The sequence below is a fragment of the Malaclemys terrapin genome, chromosome 1, assembly GCF_027887155.1.
Source record: "Malaclemys terrapin pileata isolate rMalTer1 chromosome 1, rMalTer1.hap1, whole genome shotgun sequence".
Taxonomy (NCBI): domain Eukaryota; kingdom Metazoa; phylum Chordata; order Testudines; family Emydidae; genus Malaclemys; species Malaclemys terrapin.
In genome coordinates, this window is record NC_071505.1 from 235395706 (window position 1) to 235415610 (window position 19905).

The following is a 19905-nucleotide window of genomic DNA, read 5'->3' on the forward strand; positions in this document are numbered from 1 at the left end:
TAATAGTCATTAGAAAAGTAGCAAATTTTTCTTGTAGTCTGGGAAAAGTGAATCTGTAATTTAGTCTTGACTCCAAAAGAAAGTTTGGTGAACAATTTAAATATATTCTGTGATGTGGGTGGTCCCCAGAATGTAAATATATAAAGGAAACGTATGTAATCATCTCAAACCACCTCCTTGTACTTGTGCCTAATCTCATGAGAAGGTGGCTGAAAAACCTAATTCTTAAATGGATAACAGGGTGTATGTTTCACAACATCACACAGAAGGCAAAGGAACACCATATCTAAAAGGAGCACACAACTCTAGCCACGCTTCTATACGACTTACAGTTACTGGCACCACTAGCAGTTTACCACTGCAGCTACAGAACAAAGAGCATCTCACTGCTGGAGAAATACCTTGGTTTCAGCTTCCAGGTTAATCCATGCTCTTTATAAGGTTGGGAAGGCTGATGCTACCTCCAACTGCAATAGTGGAAAGTTGGACTGTAAAGGGTAACTCCTACCATCCCACAGTCTAATTAACTCTGTTGCTGTTTATTCTGGATTTACTGCTACTTATGCAAAGTTTCTTTCTCTGTGGTAGAGATTCAAAACTGAAGTGCCAGCTTCAGCAAAATCTGGCTGCAAACTGAGGACATGTCTACACTACAGTTTCTTGACAAAATAGTGGAGGTTTATACACTGCAATGCTCCTCCCGCTAATTTAACTCTCTTGCTATGCAAGCATAATAAAACCACCTGGACGAGAGCCATACAGTTTTTTGCGATGAAGTTAGAAAGAGGCAGTGCCAGTGTAGACACTATGTTGCTTATGGCACCCTAACTGGCCTCTAGGAGGTGTCCCACAATGCCCATCATGACCGCTCTGGTCACCACTTTGAACTCCGGCCCTGCAGCCAGGTACACAGGAATGCAATCCTCCCCCATTTAAAGCCCTGGGAATGTTTGAAATTCCACTTCCTGTTTTCTCAGTGTGGACAGCTCACATAGCATCTTCCCATGGCAGCTCCCCACACAAATGCACTGTGTACACCAGAGTTGGTGGATCTGCTGGGTCTGTGGGGAGAGGAGGCTGTGCAGTTGTAGCTCTGCTCCAGCCATAGGACTTCGATACTTACGGGCAGATTGCTCCTGGCATGGAGCTGAATGGGTTTGAGAGGGACACGCAGCAGTGCTGTACCAAGATCAAGGAGCTGAGGCAGGCATACGAGAAGGTAAGGGAGGTCAATCGTCAGTCTGGTGTGTTGCCAAAGACATGCCGCTTTTACAAGGAGCTGCACGCCATCCTTGGTTATAGGCGCCGACTTCCCCTCTGCCCGGTGGGTGCTTGATACCCCCTGCCCCTGGCCCCGCCCCTACCCTGCCTCTTCCCGCCCCTGCACTGCCCTCACACCATCCCCATTCCACTCATTCCCCCAAGTCCCCACCCTACCCTGCCTTTTCCCACCCAGCCCCACACCCATTCCACTCTCTTCCCCCAAGTCCGTGCCCCTGCCCCGCCTCTTCTCCGCCTCCTCCCCTAGCGCGCCGCATCCCCGCTCCTCCCCCTCCCTCCTGGAAAGTTCTAAGTGCTGCCAAACAGCTGTTAGGTGGTGGAAAGAACTGGGAGGGAGGGGGAGGAGCGGGGACGCAGTGTGCTCAGGCAGGGGGAGCAGAAGGAGACAAGGAGGGGGGAGCATGGCTGCCGGTGGGTGAGGCGCACCCGCTAATTTTTCCCGTGGGTGCTACAGCACCCACAGAGTTGGCGCCTATGTCCTCGGTGGCAACCCCACCTCCACTGCCAAGAGCCCCGTGGATACTCCATGGGGACTGGAGGCAGCAGCCAGTGGAGTGAACCCCGAGGACAAAGTGGATGAGGAACTGAAGTTGGAGGAGGATGGAGGACAGGTGACAGGGTTGTCCAGTGGCATGGCTTGTTTTAATCTCCGGAGGGATTTAGCCAGTCCCAGCACTCTGGCTCTGGCATGCCAGATGCAGGAGAAGGGAGCTCTGGTAAGTACTCATTGTGCCTTGATATTGCAGGGAGAAATGAGGTAGAGCTATTTTTGTTTCCAGGGTAGAAGAGGGATAGAAATAACTAACAGTAGCATTGTATGCATCTGTTTCTCATTCCACTGTGTAGAATGGGGGGAGAGGGAGAAGGTGGGGACATGTTGAAAAGTTTGTTGATGCACACCAGGATGTCCCGGGAATCCTCCGTACTGATCTCTAGGAAACTTTTGTGGAGGTACTCTGCAATCCTTTGCTGCAGATTCCTCAAGAGGGCTGCCTTGTTCCTTCCCCTGCGGAAGGAAACTTTGCTGTGCCAATCAGCAGTTATGTCTGCAGGCACCAAAGTAGCACACAGGTGAGCAGCATATGGACTTGGTCTGCAGCCGCACGCATGCAGGAGCATCCTTAGTTACCCTCAGGAGCGAGATATCAGCTTCTATTACCCCGACTATGGAAAACAGTGCCAGTATTCAGAATAGTGTCCCTAAGGACTTGTAATGATTAATGATCCCCCTGTTAACCTCTCCCCACCCGTTGTTCCATCTTACCCCCTCTCCCTTGTGTCCAATTCACCATGGTTAGGGCTGTCGATGTGCTGTGTGCTTGCCAAGGGAGAGTGAGAAAGTGGTGTATGTAATTTGTATGAATCAAGGTGGTGTATGCACTCACAACAGTGCCTCTGTCAATTGTTTCTATAGCTTTTGGAGATGTGGCCTTGAGAGTCTCCTCCTGCACACCGGCTGAGGAGCTCAGTTGGATAAGGAGACGTACCAGGAGGAGTAAGGAAGACATGTTCAGGGAAGTGCTACAATCGTCTGATGCTGCTGATAGTGAGCAGAGAGCTTGGAGAGAGGCTATCAGTGAATGGATAGCCAGAAGAGGAAACAAGCTCCTTTTTTTGCACACAAATTTAAATATTTTCCTCACTGAGGTCGAGCCTGCCGAAAAGGCAGCACCAGTGACCCTTTAATCTGCCAAAGGCACATTCCATGGTCATTCTGCATCTGCTGAGCCTGCTGTTGAAGTGCTCCTTGCTGCTGTCAAGGTTTCTGGTGTAAGGCTTCATGTGTCACAGGAGCCAGGGGTAGGCTGGGTCTCCCAGGATCACAATTGGCATTTCCACATTCCCAATTACAATCTTTTGGTCTGGAAAGCAAGTCCCTGCATGTAGATTTCTACACAGGCCAGTGTTCCTGAAGATGTGTGTGTCATGCACCTTTGCTGACCATCCTGCATTGATGTTGATGAAATGACTCCGGTGATGTGTGGTCTTGAACAAGCGGTTTAATTACAGCGGTGGAGGATTGTCGACGTAACTTAACTTTGTAGTGTAGACATAACCTCAGACATCCCAATGATAGGTGCTGTATAAGAACTCAGAATAGATAAAGAGACAAGAGTGGCTCCCACTTAAATCAGTGAGACCTTAATGTGTATACTTTCTTGTTGTATAGCCACTCTTCATTAAAGCCTAGACAGAAATGATAACAGCCAAAATATGAACAGTATAATAGTGATTCCCCAAAGTGCTGTATCTAACATCAGCAATACATAGAGAAGTAGCAATCATAAATACTTTAGCAAAAATATTTGCTATCAGTTGATAAATATGTTAACTGATATTTTCTATTTAACGGTATCCCTTAGAACAAAATATCTGGAGTCTGAAATCAAGTTAACAAAGATAACATATTAAAACATGGTATTTTGATGAAATACACATTTTTAAATACTTAATCAGAATAATATATTTGTTTAATATGTGGGCAAGTGTAATATTGATGTCATTAACTAATCATTTTCTTGATTTTAAGAGCCTGGGCAAATTACGTGATAGTTAAGTACATTGTCACTTATTAACCTTAACTGTTTCCTTAAATGAAGTTATATTATAATATAAATTACCTGTGTTTATTATAAAGTAACAACCCCTGTTACTAATATAAAAACTATTTTAGGACTTTAGCCCTTCAGGGCAGACACTGTCTCTGCCTATAAGTCTCTACAGCTCTCTGCACATTTTGGGTGCTACTGTAATATAAACAGACAATCAAGTAACATTAGTGATAGGAAAAAACCTTCCTTCACCTGCAGCTTGCTAGAAAACTCTTTTATTCCTAGAGGAGGATCTGGCCACAGTGGTGCATTTGCCCTCCTCCCCCCCCCCCGACCCCAACCTCCTGACTGGATTACTGTAATTCACCAAATATGAAGTTGAATCAATGGAAATGCTCCAGCTTGTATAAAATGTGGCTGTTTGCTTTGTGAAGAGGATAAGCTATTGTGAGCACTGAATCCCTGTGCTTCAATCTCTCCACTGGTTCCCAATTTACTTCCATTGTCAGTTCAAAGCCTTTGTCCTAATCTTCAAAGCCACGATCCAATCAGGCCCCAGTATCATCAGTTACTGTATCTCCATCCACGACCAATCCTAGACCGCTGCATTCTTCTTGGACCTTGCAGCTTTCAAACCCCAGGATGTAGTGCAAGAGAGTCAGAGACAAAGCAGTTGAAGTTGAGGAGGTTCAGTTGTGGAATTAGATTCCATAGAAGCTCAGATCAACCCAAAGTCTGAACATGCTTCAAGATCCTTCTCTTTGACAAAACATTTCCACTGTAACTGGCATGATGATAATTTAAAAAAAAAATCCCCGGGGAGAGCTTCCTTTAAGCAGGGAGGGCAGAAGACAAGAAAAATACATGAAGTCCAAAAGGGACCTTGCCATTGTGTATTTAATTTATCTGAAAAGTGCCCAGGTGTAGATTCAGCAAAGAATGTGCTTAAGTTCATCCTTATTTAGCAAAACACGTAAAATCATGCCTCTGTCCATCCTTATTCAGAATGCATTTGCTTAGTGCTTTGATGAATTATTATGGTGGGGGAGGGGGGAGAAATAATAACAGTACAAGCATAGACATTTCAACCATGTCTATAATTACAAAATCTATTTTCCACCATACGATTTTCAGTATACACGATATATAGTCTAGTTAGTGTTATCACTAGTCCCAAATTTTGAGGTTTTCGTAGTGGACACCGCCATGCCCATGCCCAGTTGAAGAGACAAGTAAAATAAAACTTTGCGAATGAACATCAGAAAAAGAAAGTGGTGAACAAAGTGGTTCTCTGAGAAACATAATTTATGGATTTTACACCTGAGGTTCATCTGTGATAAAGCAGTTAGATTTGAGCACTTAATTATAAATCTGTGGTGGAATCTGTGCTAGATTATTGAGAACTGCAAACCTTAAAAGACTCAAGTTAGAGTTTTGCATGCTCTGTAATTAAACAATGTATCCATTCCTTTTTCTGTAATGAATAACAACAGGTGCAGATATAATTAAATGAAATGAGTAAGGGTTCTGGATATTGAAAAATGCCTAGTCAACCAGCTGCTTCATTTCTACAGTAGCCAATCAAGTGGTTTCAACTGTGGGTGCCTGTATCACTCAGATGCTATGGTGAGGGAGGGGGACACAGAAGGACTTGGATATAATGAGAAATAGAAACAAAGTGAGTGGAATTATAATAGCTTTCTAAGGGATTTTGGACAATCAATTTCCATTAATTTCGATGGGAATTGGATGTCCAAATGTCTAAGGTAGTTTTAAAACTCATCCAGAGTGTATTATCTTTTGTTATTTGAGGGCTGTTTTCTGAGGCCTGGTCTACACTAGGCGTTTATGTCGAAGTTAGCGCCGTTACATCGAATTAACCCTGCACCCGTCCACACCGCGAAGGTATTTAGTTCGACATAGAGGTCTCTTTAATTCGACTTCTGTACTCCTCCCCGACGAGGGGAGTAGCGCTAAATTCGACATGGCCATGTCGAATTAGGCTAGGTGTGGATGGAAATCGACGCTAATAGCTCCGGGAGCTATCCCACAGTGCACCACTCTGTTGACGCTCTGGACAGCAGTACGAGCTCGGATGCTCTGAACTGCCACACAGGAAAAGCCCCGGGAAAATTTGAATTTGAATTCCTTTTCCTGTCTGGCCAGTTTGAATCTCATTTCCTGTCTGGACATCGTGGCGAGCTCAGCAGCACTGGCAACGATGCAGAGCTCTCCAGCAGTGATGGCCGTGCAATCTCAGAATAGAAAGAGGGCCCCAGCATGGACTGATCGGGAAGTCTTGGATCTCATCGCTGTGTGGGGCGATGAGTCCGTGCTTTCCGAGCTGCGATCCAAAAGACGGAATGCAAAGATCTACGAGAAGATCTCTAAAGACATGGCAGAGAGAGGATACAGCCGGGATGTAACGCAGTGCCGCGTGAAAATCAAGGAGCTGAGACAAGGCTACCAGAAGACCAAAGAGGCAAACGGACGCTCCGGATCCCATCCCCAGACATCCCGTTTCTACGAGGCACTGCATTCCATCCTCGGTGCGGCCGCCACCACTACCCCACCAGTGACCGTGGACTCTGAGGATGGGATAGTGTCCACGGCTGGATCCTCGGACATGTTAGCGGACGGGGAAGATGAGGAAGGAGATGAGGAGGACGAGGCAGTCGACAGCGCTCACAACGCTGATTTCCCCGACAGCCAGGATCTCTTCATCACCCTTACAGAGATCCCCTACCAACCCTCCCCAGCCGTTACCCCGGACACAGAATCTGGGGAAGGATCAGCCAGTAAGTGTTGTAAAAATCTAAACATTTATTTGTAACAGAACAGGAATATTAACAATTTAAAAAATGGGTTTCTCATGATTAGTTTGATTAGCTTAACGGTTCAGTCATGGGCAGTGCAACTATTGAAAAAAAATCTAGCAATGTCCGGTTTTGCATGATTGTCCTGCCCAAGCCGCTCTACTGGTTAGTCACTGCTACAGCAGCTACAGTAAAATGCGGTCTATATGTCCGGGGATGGAGCAGAAATCCTCCTGTGACATCTCGAGGAAGCTCTCCTGGAGGTAATTGGAAATCCGCTGCATTAGGTTCTTGGGGAGAGCGGCCTTATTGGGTCCTCCGTAGTAGGACACGTTGCCACGCCACGAGACAAGCAAGTACTCTGGAATCATTGCTCTGCACAGCATGGCGGCATACGGCCCTGGTCTTTGCAGGCTTTCCCGGAGCATTCTCTCTTTCTCGCTGTCAGAGATCCTCATGAGGGTGATGTCGCTCATGATGACCTGCTTTGAATGAGGTAGGGGAATGTTAGTGTTGGGACTGCTTTGCCGTTCCTTTACAGAACTGTAACCGCTGGTTTGCAGCCACGCGGTGGAGGCGGGAGAGGGGCAGCCGAAAGGGATCGTTCCCGGGGACAGCCGCGAGGGTGTGGGACAGGAGCAGACTTCCTGCTTGCCGAATTGCTGGCAGCAGGGACCGACATTGATTTCAATGTGAAATGAGGCCATTGCTAATATTAAAGTTTTAAGCTGCCACAAGTCTACGGCTTACCATGTCTGCCTGCAACAGAAATTCCGTTCTCCTGAGAGGCTTCTCAAATGTGCTGTAGAAGACCCCAGGCACTGAATGCGAAGGCCGAGAATTCGACCTTGTGCTGAGTGCGCATGTGATAGGTGCTGTGCATGGTCTTGTTCACAGAGAAAGACTATGTTCTTTGTTCACAACTACATTTATCTTTCTGAGGAATTCACTCCCTTTTTCCCATTCCCACAGCCCCATCTGCGACTGTCTCACAACCTAGCCTGTCATCACACTCCCAGAGGCTAGCGCGGATTAGGCATAAGAAGAAGAGGACACGGGAGGACATGTTCTCGGAGCTTATAGCCTGCTCCAGAGCCCAGGCAGCACAGCAGACCCAGTGGCGGGAGAACTTGACCCGAATGCACCAAGCCAACATGGATCGGGAGGAGAGGTGGCGTCAGGAAGACCAGCAGGCGACTCAAACCCTGCTTGGACTAATGAGGGAGCAAACGGACACGCTCCGGCGCCTTGTGGATGTTCTGCAGGAACAGAGGCAGGAGGACAGAGCCCCGCTGCAGTCCATCTCTAACCGCCCTCCCCCGCCACCAAGTCCCATACTCCCCTCACCCAAAGTGCACAGAAGGAGAGGCGGCAGAGTCCCTGCTAACTCTCACTCCACCCCTGCAGAGAGCTCGAGCAGCAGAAGGCTCTCATTCCCCAAAATTTGACAAGTTCTTTCCTTCCCGCCTGACACAAGCCCCCGTCCAAGTTTCACTTTCCCAGTTCCATGTTTGGTTGATAATAAAAAATACGTTTCTGTTAACTACTGTTTCCATCATGTTCTTTTGGAGGAGGGGGGGATAGGGGGTTGGTAATTCGACAGGACAGTCACCTTTGGCAGGGTATATAGTCGGGGGCAGGCACAGCAGCAGGGCACATACATAGTGCAGTGATGCAGTGACTAGTTACCCTGGTTAGTCTGGGAGGTTGTTTTCATGTTATGTGGTGGGGGGTGGGTTGCTCTGTGACTTTGTGGCAGGGGAGGGCAGTTACAGATCTTAAGCGGCGGTCCTTAGGCAGGATCACAGAGCCACACAGCAGGGGATCTGTAACCGTCCTCCCCCTGCCACAAAGTCACATAGACCCCCCCATACACACAGTCCCTATCAGGAGGGGTGACAGGCTCCGTTGAAACAACCATCCCACCGCAGCGGAGCCTGTCAATCCTTGAGTTTAGAAGCTGCATTCGCGCCACTACAGTACACCCGCTCCGCACCACAGTCTGCGTCCCAGTTTTAAAAAATTCCCGCGAATACAGTATTAAAGAAAACGGTGTGCTTTAACAAAGTAGAACTATTTTTATTTTGAAACGTGTGTTGGAAGTGGGGTGAAGGGGGTATGTAACTGGATAGGATAGTCAACATTAACTGGGTAAAGAAACGGGGGCAGGTTTAGCTTCTCAATACACAAACTTTAAAGTCACAGGTTACCCTGCTCACTCAGGAACTTTGCTTTCAAAGCCTTCCGGATGCACAGCGCTTCCCGCTGGTCTCTTCTAATCGCCCGGCTGTCTGGCTGTGAGTAATCAGCAGCCAGGCTATTTTCCTCAACCTCCCACCCCGCCATAAAGGTCTCCCCCTTGCTCTCACAGAGATTGTGGAGCACACAGCAAGCTGCAATAACAATGGGGATATTGGTTTCACTGAGATCACAGCGAGTCAGTAAGCTTCTCCATCTCCCCTTGAGACGTCCAAAAGCACACTCCACCACCATTCTGCACTTGCTCAGCCGGTAGTTGAAGAGTTCTTTTTCAGTGTCCAGGGCGCCAGTATAGGGCTTCATGAGCCAGGGCATTAGCGGGTAGGCTGGGTCCCCGAGGATGACTATAGGCATCTCCACATCCCCAAGAGTTATTTTGTGGTCCGGGAAGTAAATACCTTGCTGCAGCCGTCTAAACAGACCAGAGTTCCTGAAAACACGAGCGTCATGAACCTTGCCCAGCCATCCCACGTAGATGTTGGTAAAACGTCCCCTGTGGTCCACCAGTGCTTGCAGCACCATGGAAAAGTAGCCCTTTCTGTTAATGTACTGGCTGGCCTGGTGTTCCGGTGCCAGGATAGGGATGTGAGTTCCATCTATGGCCCCACCGCAGTTTGGGAATCCCATCGCTGCGAAGCCATCTATGATCGCCTCCACGTTTCCCAGGGTCACTACCTTTGGCAGCAGTACATCAACGATTGCCTTGGCTACTTGCATCACAACAACCCCCACGGTAGATTTGCCCACCCCAAACTGGTTCGCGACTGACCGGTAGCTGTCTGGCGTTGCAAGCTTCCACAGGGCTATGGCCACTCGCTTCTGGACAGTCAGGGCTGCTCGCATCCGGGTGTCATTGCGCTTCAGGGCAGGGGACAGCAACTCACAAAGTTCCAGGAAAGTTCCCTTCCACATGCGAAAGTTTCGCAGCCACTGGGATTCATCCCAGACCTGCAGCACTATGCGGTCCCACCACTCAGTGCTTGTTTCCCGTGCCCAGAATCTCCTTTCCACGGCATCAACATGACCCATTGCCACCGTGATGTTCTCGGCGCTGGGTCCCCTGCTTTCTGAGAGGTCTGTGCTACTCTCAGACTTCAGGACATCACCGCGTTGACGTAGCCTCCTCGCCTGACTTTTCTGCATCTGCCTCAGGGAAAGGTGTATGATAAGTTGCGAGGCGTTGAGAGCGGCCACAACTGCAGTGATGGTTGCAGCAGGCTCCATGCTCGCAGTGCTGTGGCGTCCGCGCTGTCACTGACTAGAAAAGTGCGCGAACTGATTTCCCGCCGGCGCTTTCAGGGAGGGAGGGCGGGAGTGATGGACGGATGACGACAGTTACCCAAAAGCACCCTGGACACATTTTTTTTACCCAGAAGGCATTTGCGGCTCCACCCAGAATTCCAATGGGCAGCGGGGACTCCGGGAACTGTGGGATAGCTGACCACAGTGCACCACTTCCAATGTCGACGCTTTCCCCGTTAGTGTGGACTCACAAAGTCGAATTACTGTCCTTAGTGTGGACACACACGTTCGACTTTGCAATATCGATTCCAAAAATTCGATTTAAGTAAAATCGAACTACTCTCGTAGTGTAGACAAGGCCTGAGTTACTATCACAGGATGGGAAAGTTCTTTTGTTGATTCAGCCTGTTAGCATGTGTTCGAACTCTGCAGAGAGATGCTGATTCTCTATGGCAGGAGTATCTTATTAACTCCACTATGAACATGAAGGAGGTGGGAGCTGTTCTTGGTCAAAAGGAACTGGGGTCTATGACAGAGAGATCTTTGCAGGGAAACCCTAGGGGTAACCCAACTTAAGGAAAAAGTTTAGGCTGAGGTTTACAGCTTTGCTGCTGCTTTTTGAATAAATTATAAAGCCAAACTTCAGGAAGAGATTACTGAATACAGGGCTCAAGGCAGGGTAGGAACTCCTTTGGTTTATAGTCTCATCTATTTTGTCTCTGGCTTTGTGAGAAATTTAAGTATTCATGTTCAGTCCTTTGAATGATACAGATCAGTTTGAGGTTACTAGAGGGCCTGGTTCTGCATTCACTTAAACTTTGGTATAATTCCAGTGTGCTTCACTTTTTGTTACTCCTGGTGATGTAAATGGCATAGATAAGAGAACCAGGGCCAATAGATTTATTTTAAATTCACTTCTGAGGTATTCCCAATTTCTTAATCTAATCACCTCACTCCCCAAATCCACTTATTGTTTATTGAAGAGTAAAATGTTCAGAATTACTGGGGTTGTTTTGACTATACAAGCTACTTTTTGGTTTGTACACAAAAAGACAAGAGAACTGACACTGATAATTATGAGTATAGCTTATGAGGTGAGGGCAATTTTTTGTGTCCTTTTGCTGAATTAGGCCAAAACTCTGAAAAAATTCTATTTCCAGTGTGTGCACTGTTGATATTTTCAAGCCTAAGGCTCAAATAACTTTTGAAACTGGAAAGGGAAAATATTGCTACATCTCATTTAAATTATTAGCTCTATTACTTCAGCAGAGAAGCATGAGAATAATTTGCAGTTTATCACACAAGTGTATTATATATTGCAACAATCACAAGCAACAATTTTCAGAGGGGTAGCCGAGTTAGTCTGGATCTGTAAAAGCAGCAAAGAGTCCTGTGGCACCTTATAGACTAACAGATGTATTGGAGCATGAGTTTTCATGGGTGAATACCCACTTCATCGGATGCATGGGACGACGAAGTGGGTATTCACCCATGAAAGCTTATGCTCCAATACATCTGTTAGTCTATAAGGTGCCACAGGGCTCTGAGCAACAATTTGTTTTAAAATGTGATGCAGAAATTATCACCTTTGTAATTCACCAGTGAAAATGTTAATCATTAACACATAAAATCATGAAACATACTCAGTTTTATTTTAATGCAAGACAATGTCCCAGCAAGTGAATAGAGGATAGTATATCCATTCGAATCGAAGCACTTCTATCGTTCATTTTCCTTATTTCTGCTCTTTATGTAGCAATGCGATAAAAGTAGTGGAAAAATGCTTTTATTTCACTTGGATAGTTGAAGAATACCTCAACAAAAATGCTACTCACCTGCCTCAACTGGTGGGGGAACTTGATGGGGCCACTGGTGAAAGGGGACAGCCCCAGAAGCAAGGGAGGGAGACACTCACTAAGGGATAGTAGGCAGCCCCTCCCCCTGGGAGTCTCTGGCACCCAATGACCAGCTGGTGAGAGGGGTGCTGATGGGCCAGGATTTAACCTGGCATGGGGGCCATGTGGAGCCTTTTTTGGCTCCATTCCAGCAACCTCACCCTACCCACCTGAACTAGGAAAGTGAATCCAGCCAGACGGATACTGCGGGTCTAGCCGATTGCCCATTAGGGGTCAGGAAGGAATTTTTTCTTCCCTGGACCAATTGGTAGAGGACCAAGGAGCTTTTTGCCTTCCTTGCAGCAACTTCAAGCCACAGTGGATTAAGTAGGAATGTGCTTAGTACCTATCTGAGGTACTGGGGTGGAGCTGTTCATTCCTCGCAACTTGTGGTGGATTTCCATTGTGGTTATGAGGATAAAATTAATGATTCATGGGGTAAAAGACCTGGGATTTTGGTGATGGGCCTTGGGCTCTTGGGATAGGATTGAGGTCAGACCTTGTGGCCCTCGCAGTCTGAGGTCCCCATTCTTTTGGGCTCTGTGTTCCCCTAGCAGGGGGGAAGGTGCTAGGACTCAGAGAGAACTGAATCCTGGGGGGTAGGCTGAGGAGATCCTACCCCGAGTTATGAGTTATATGGTGAGGAGCCCTGTAATCCCTGCGCTGGAACCAATTAAATGCCTGGTATTGGAGAGTATGGGTGATTGGCAGGTACTACGCCTCCCCTGTGCAAAAGTTTAATAAAAGTTGTGGCCTGTCACTTAATTCCATGCATGTGTCTGTCCTCATTTTGCTGCTGTGAAGAGGAGGTGGTTCAAGGTGAAAATCTGTCAACTGACTGCTCATTCAAGTTTACATTGTTACTGCTGAAAAAAATCTTAATGGGCCCAATTATCCTATTCCTTTCACCTGTAATAGTGAAACTTTATATCTACTGTTTATTTTTTTCCAAAAATTTCACACTCTGATACAGGGAGAAGAAAAACAACTCCAGATTGTTGGAAGAAAATCTTTACTGGAAGCACAAACATTTTATAAACTTTGGATCTGTTACCAGAAAAGTGGGAAATCTGCCCTGGCTCTGTAACCCTTACATCAGGAGGCCTTACTCATGCAAACAGTCCTGTTGATGTTAATAGGATTATTTTCCATGAGTAAGCAATACTCATGTGAATTAGGCTTACAGGATTGGGACACTAATATCACAAATGTAATTTCAGCCTCTGTTTGTCATTTTAAATTAAATAAGGGGAGAAATTCACCTGGTAAAAACATGAGCGCTTCATGAGAAACAGATATATGTTTCCTTCCTTTTAGAAAAGGGACACACATATTATTGTTATCACCTTGGTTACCTATACATAACAGATGGCCAGGAACAGCTAATGCTCAACTGTAACCAAAACAAGAATTTCAAAAAGGCTTGTTTGTTAACACAAAATGTAAGAATAGCTGCTTTATAGAGCAATGGTTTTTAATCAATTGGATTCTAATTGCTGAAATTTTTCACTTTCAAATCTTAAATTACAAATTCTTAATTTAAAAAAAAGTTAATTTGTATTTTTTATTTTGTGCAAAACTAAAGTGATAAGACTATGGATAAGAGAACTGTAAAGAATTAGATCAGTAGGATAATTTGCAAATTAGAGCTTTTAACAGAGCCTCTAGGATTTTGAAATGTGTTCTCTGTCAAAAATAGTGTTTGAATATGAAGCTTAAACTACACAGAAAAAAAAAAAACAGTTTGTGCCTAAGTTCCATTATAAAGCCTCACATAGGAAAACATGCATGTATAGAATACTGTCAAAGCTAATTAAAAATAGAGTGGTCAAGCCAGTAAAAGCAGGCAGGTACAGTATTAATGTACTTAATGCTGGAATGAAGTATATATATCAATGTGAGATTTAATTACGGGAACGTAGAGTCTAAATGCTTGAAAAAGTGACAGTCTATAGTAACAGAATTAGCAATTTCAAAAAAAAAATAGCTGCTGTAAAAGGAAGGTTTTCTTCTCTTGGACTGAATCCATCTGAGATGTTCTACATGTGTGTTCAAAACCACTTAAACTGGCTAAATGCATTGTTAAATTCTCATCACACTGATAGCATAATTTGAAATGCAAGACAATTCTTGCAGAGTAATTCGATGGACATTTTCTCATACCAGTAGAACTTGAAATAAAACTTCCTGAGGACAAATTGTTAGGAGCCAGCCTGATGGACTGTGAGCATGAAAGGCAAAAGGTGAAAAGACACAGATTCCTTTCCCCCAAAGAAGATGAGAAGGGAAGAAAACACCACCTGTTTGGTGGACTTCACATACTCCATAGACCTGAGACTTGAGCCAAAATTTTCAACCTTGGGTACCTATAGATAACTAAATCTGTATTCATTTCCTAAAAAAAGTAGCCTTCTTTTCAGATGTGCTGAGCACCTGCAGTTCCCACTGAATTCAATATTGCTGCTTGCAATAGATAATGTTAAATACAGAAGGTGAATGCAGTACCTTCTTGAGCTTCATCACAATTTGGTATTTTTGCTATGTACCACTACTGTTAAGCCAAGTGGTCTTGAACATGTTGGCACAGAATGCAGAACCAAAAATCAAACTATGGTACAGAAAGAGAGAATAAATATAACCCAATCATGTGCTGAAATCTCTAATTAATTGGACGGACTGCAAGGAAAGCTATCTATTTCCACACATCACTCAGTTCTCTAATCAGATTAGCGTTTGGGGAGAAGGGCCCAAAATAACTCTTTAAAAATGAAAGAATTTCTTCAGAAAAACTTAAAAATGAATTAACATAAGCCCACTTCACGATCAAGGAAGCAACATAAAAACGCATATACAGAGAGAGGGAGAGGGAAGACTGATGAGTTACTTAAAAGAAGCTCCTTCCTAAGTACCAGCTGTGATAAAGTTCCTCCTCTATCTTGGTGGGTCCTGCGCTTATTGGCGGATTTTCTTGCCTCAGAGATTCACCATGTGGGTTGGGGAACAGCCCAGAGACCTTCCCCTCTGGGAGAACCCACAGTCCAGGTCAATTGGGAGGTTTGGGGGGAACCCAGGCCCGCCCTCTACTCCGGGTTCCAGACCAGGGCCCTGTGGACTGCAGCTGTCTATAGTGCCTCCTGTAACAGCTGCATGACAGCTACAACTCCCTGGGCTACTTCCCCAAGGCCTCCTCCAAACACCTTCCTCCTGGTGTCTGATAACGCTTGTGCTCCTCAGTCCTCCAGCAGCACACCCTCTCAGCTCCTTGCACCTCTTGCTCCCAGCTCCTCACACTCCCCACCACAAACTGAAGTGAGCTCCTTTTAAAAACCCAGGTGCCCTGATTAGCCTGCCTTAATTGATTCTAGAAGCTTCTTCTTAATTGGCTCCAGGTGTCCTAATTAGCCTGCCTGCCTTAACTGGTTCTAGCAGGTTCCTGATTACTCTAGAGCAGCCCCTGCCCTGGTCACTCAGGGAACAGAAAACTACACATCCAGTGACCAGTATATTTGCCCTCTACCAGACTCCTGTACCGCACTGGTCTGGGTCTGTCACACAGCCTAAATATTCCCTTCACTCAGGAAACCTGCCAAAGTTTCCAGGCTAATCATTTAATGGGTGGCATAAGAAAACAGGTTTGGGAAGTAAAGGTTTAGAAAGAGCTGCTCAGAATTTTCCAATTCATTTCTTGCCTCCCCACCTCCATTCATTCCATTCCTGCTGTGAGTGATTAGCAATAGTTTTTCTAAATTTATTTTCCTGACTTTCTGAAAACAGTCTGCTGCTGTCTATTACAAAATATTACTTAATTGTTAAACATGAAAGGAAATAAGAGTGCTTGAACTGCACTGCTGCTTTATATGTCTGTTGTCAGCATGAATCTTGGGGTGTTTAAATTCTTTAGATTCTCAGAATTTTCATTGTAAGTCAGTGCACCTGCTGACGGTGCAATATCACATTTTGGAATTGTTGGTCATTTTTATTTCTGCCCCTTCTTACTACACCCTTTTGTTAAAATCATCTGTTTTCTATCCACCTCCCACCCCCATTTTTAACTCTGTACTATGGCCCAAGGCAAAACTGCCATTCCACTGCAGACAACTGCAGACATCTGTAAAACCCGCACCCTCCATTTAGCAGTGTCCATACATGAGGCTGGATTAGCATTTACTCAGATCAAATTGGTTGTGTGGAGCAAATGTAACCTATTGGTGAATGTGTGTTACAGGACTCCTTCTCTGCCCAATCCGCAGAGGATATGAGTCTGTCACGGCTCTAGCTAGTGAACCTTGGCTTTTAAACTCAAGCTCTAGCAGTTCAGGTGTTTAGTTCAATCTCTACTGTGTTGGGCAGGATAGTGGCTGTCTCAGGGACATTCTGGTTTTCTTCCTGGCTCCTAAAGCACATCTCCTGGCAGGGCCGCCCGGGGGGGAATGGGGGGGCAAGTGGGACAATTTGCCCCAGGCCCCTACGAGAGTTTTTTTTGTGGGGCCCGGTCCCTTGGAGCTTCTTCCGCTCCGGGTCTTCAGCAGCAATTCGGCGGCGGCGGGGGAGGGGGGGGGTGTCCTTCTGCTCCGGGATCCTCTGGGCGGCCCTGTCTCCTGGTTAGTCTTTGGACCTAGAGCCCCTGCCCCAGTAGGAGGAGCACACAGCAATGTTTTACTACAGCTACTCTTTGTATAGGGAAAGAGTGTGGGATTTTGCTTTTCCCTCTTCTTCCTTCCTTTCGTGTCTCCACTATCCCTTTTATACCTTCTAAGATACAAATATTCCACTGGATGCAATTGTAATAGGTTACACTTTTTAAGTTTCCATTTTGCCAAAGTATGAGGGGTGAAATCCCAGCCCCACTGAAGTTAAGGAAAGTTCTGCCATTGATTTCATTATGGCCAAGATTCCATCCAGGGTAAACCAGTTTAGAAATCTCTGGGAAAATTAGTCTAGCTAGCCGATATTTACACTAGATTACACTGAAACTTGTTCCAGAGACCACCCCTTGCTGGACAATCTCCCGTCTCAAAAGACTGTCCCACAGAATCCTCAAGTGCAACAAAAACAGAGCTGCTCCACTATTACTAGATAACTAACTCCATTATTGTTACTTATATTACAGTACCACCTGGAGGCCCAAGCTGAAAGCAGGGTTCCATTGATTATATGTGCTGTATAAACATATAGAAGGAGATAGTCCCTGCCCCGAAGAACTTACAGTCTAATTAGACAAGACATATAAAGGGTAGCAGGAAGGAATTATTATTCCAATTTTCCAGTTGGGGAACTGAGGCACAGGGAGATTAAGTGACTTCCCCATGGTCATATAGGAAGTCTGTGGCAATCAGGAACTCAAGTCAGATCTCCTCAGTCAAGATTTGAGTCTCAGTTCAGTGTTTTAATTACAAAACTATTACTTCCTTCCAGGGCCGGTGCAAGGAAGTTTCATGCCCTAGGCGAAACTTCCACCTTGCGCCCTACCCCCAGGCCTACGGCAGCTCCCCAACCCCCCCCCGCCCTGAGGTGCCCCCTCCTCCCCCGCAGCAGCTCCCTCACCCTCTGCCCTGAGGCGCTCTCCCCACGGCAGCTCCACCTCCCCCCGGGGAGCCATGCAGCAGCTCCCCACCCCAGCTCACCTCTGCTCTGCCTCCTCCCCGAGCACGCTGCCCCCGCTCTAATTCTCCTCCCAGGCTTGCGGCGCCAAACAGCTGATTGGCGCTGCAAGCCTGGGAGGCGGGAGAAGTGGAGCAGTGACCGCACACTTGGGGAGGAACTCTGTAAAAAAAAATTGGGGGCACTGCTTTTTGGCGCCCCCAAATCTTGGCACCCTAGGCAACCGCCTAGTTCGCCTTAATTGTAGCACCGGCCCTACTTCCTTCAGTATCCAATAGATTTTTGTTGGACTCTAGAGCCGGGGTGGACAAACTTTTTGGCCTGAGGGACACATCTGGGTATGGAAATTGTACGGTGAGCCATGAATGCTCATGAAATTGGGGACTGAGGTGTGGGAGGGGGTGAGGGCTCCAGCTGGGGGTGCGGGCTTTGGGGTGTGTAGGGAGTATGGGGGTTCCAGCTGGGGGTGCGGGCTCTGGGGTGGGGCTGGGGATGAGGGGTTGGGGTAAAGGAGGGTGCTCCGGGCTGGAACCAATGGGTTCAGAGGGTGGGAGGGGGATCAGGGCTGGGGGCTGGGGCATGGGACGGAGGCAGGGGTGCAGGCTCTGGGCGGCGCTTACCTCAAGCAGTTCCTGGAAGTAGCAGCATGTCCCCCCTCTGGCTCCTATGCGGAGGTGCAGCCAGGCGGCTCTGCATGCTGCCCCATCCACAGGCGCTGCCCCTGCAGCTCCCATTGGCCATGGTTCCCAGCCAATGGGAGCTGCAGGGGCGGCACTTGGGGCAGGGGCAACGTGCAGAGCCCCTTGGCTGTCCCTACGTGTAGGAGCTGGAGCAGGGACATGCCTCTGCTTCCAGGAGCTGTGCAGAGCCACGGCACATGTGGAACGGGGCAAGCCCCGGACCCCACTCCCCAACAGGAGCTTGAGGGCCAGATTAAAACGTCTGAAGGCCCCTGGGCCATAGTTTGCCCAGCCCTGCTCTAGAGTGATACTTAAGACTGGTTTCACTGTATGTTATTCCTACTGTATACACAGCCTACTATGCTTCCTGTACTATGGCCTGGAAAAACGTACTTCTGGGGCCAGATTCTGACTGGCCCTTTTGTGAATGTACAATGGGCGGGAGGAAGAATGTAGGAAGCCTTTCCCACCCTTGTATGGCCCTTGTCTGTACCAGGCAGAATTGCAGTCCCAACACTTCAGGATTATGCAGGGATCCTGGGGCTCCAAAGAAGCATGAAGGAGGCAGGGCATGGTCTGGGTCCTGCTCTGCACCATTGAGTGCAGTAGCAGATGAACTTTCCCTGCATCGATGTGAAATCCGAGAATGCTCCCCATGGACTGGTGTAGCTTCACAGCATCCCTCATTCTGATCTGCATCTAGCAGAGACAGCCCAGCCCCCTCTGATCTGTGCCAAAGTCAGTCTGTGCTTTAACCCTCCCTTTTCTTTTGCACAGTTATTTTCTGTAAGATGAATTTTGGAGTTGCTGTTTTTTACCTTTAGAAAATGCCTTTTTGTACAGCTTGCAATACCATTGAAAAATTAATTCTTGGATTTGGGTTTTTAGTGCTGGGTATTTAGTTTCTGAGTTTAAATAAATAATAAATGAGTGAAGCAGCTCACAGGTACAATATATGGAAATACCATCCTGCTCCATTTTGATGCCAACCAGTGAAGAGAATGCTTCCTATCAAATACAATGATGAATTCCAATCATTGCTAAGAAATATTTTGTGACAGAATCTACAACCAAAGATTTGTAGATTTTAAGGCCAGATCATCTAGTCTGACCTCCAGGATCTCACAGGCCCTTAATTTTCACCCAGTTACCTTTGAATTGAGCTCCATAGCTTTGGCTTGACTAGGTATAACTTATGTTTGGCTAAAGCATGTCTTCCAGAAAGTCATCCAGTCTTGATCTGAAGGTATCAAGAGATGGAAAATCCACCACTTCCTTTGGTAGTTTTCTCCAACCCCTTGTTGCCCAGTGTGGGGTTTGTATATCCACCATACCTCCCTATTCCTAGTCACTACTCCATGTACGTCTGAGGATTGTGTTAGCCCTTTTTGACACAGTACTACATTGGGAACTTATGTTCAGCTGCTTGTCCACGATGACCCATAGATCCTTTTCAAAATCACTGCTTTCCAGGATATAGTCCCCTATCCTGTAGGCATGGGCGGCATTCCTTGTTCCTGTATGTGTAACTTTGCACTTGACTGTATTAAAACACATTTTGTTTGAGTGAGCCTAGCTT

At 46.6% G+C, this 19905-nt stretch overlaps 1 protein-coding gene across 1 annotated transcript in view; it reads right to left on the bottom strand.

Annotated features, from left to right (window-relative positions):
* The window catches only part of AFF3 (ALF transcription elongation factor 3), a 452244-nt gene that overhangs the window by 111053 nt on the left and 321286 nt on the right, over positions 1–19905 (bottom strand). The gene's annotated exons all lie outside the window — the stretch shown is intronic.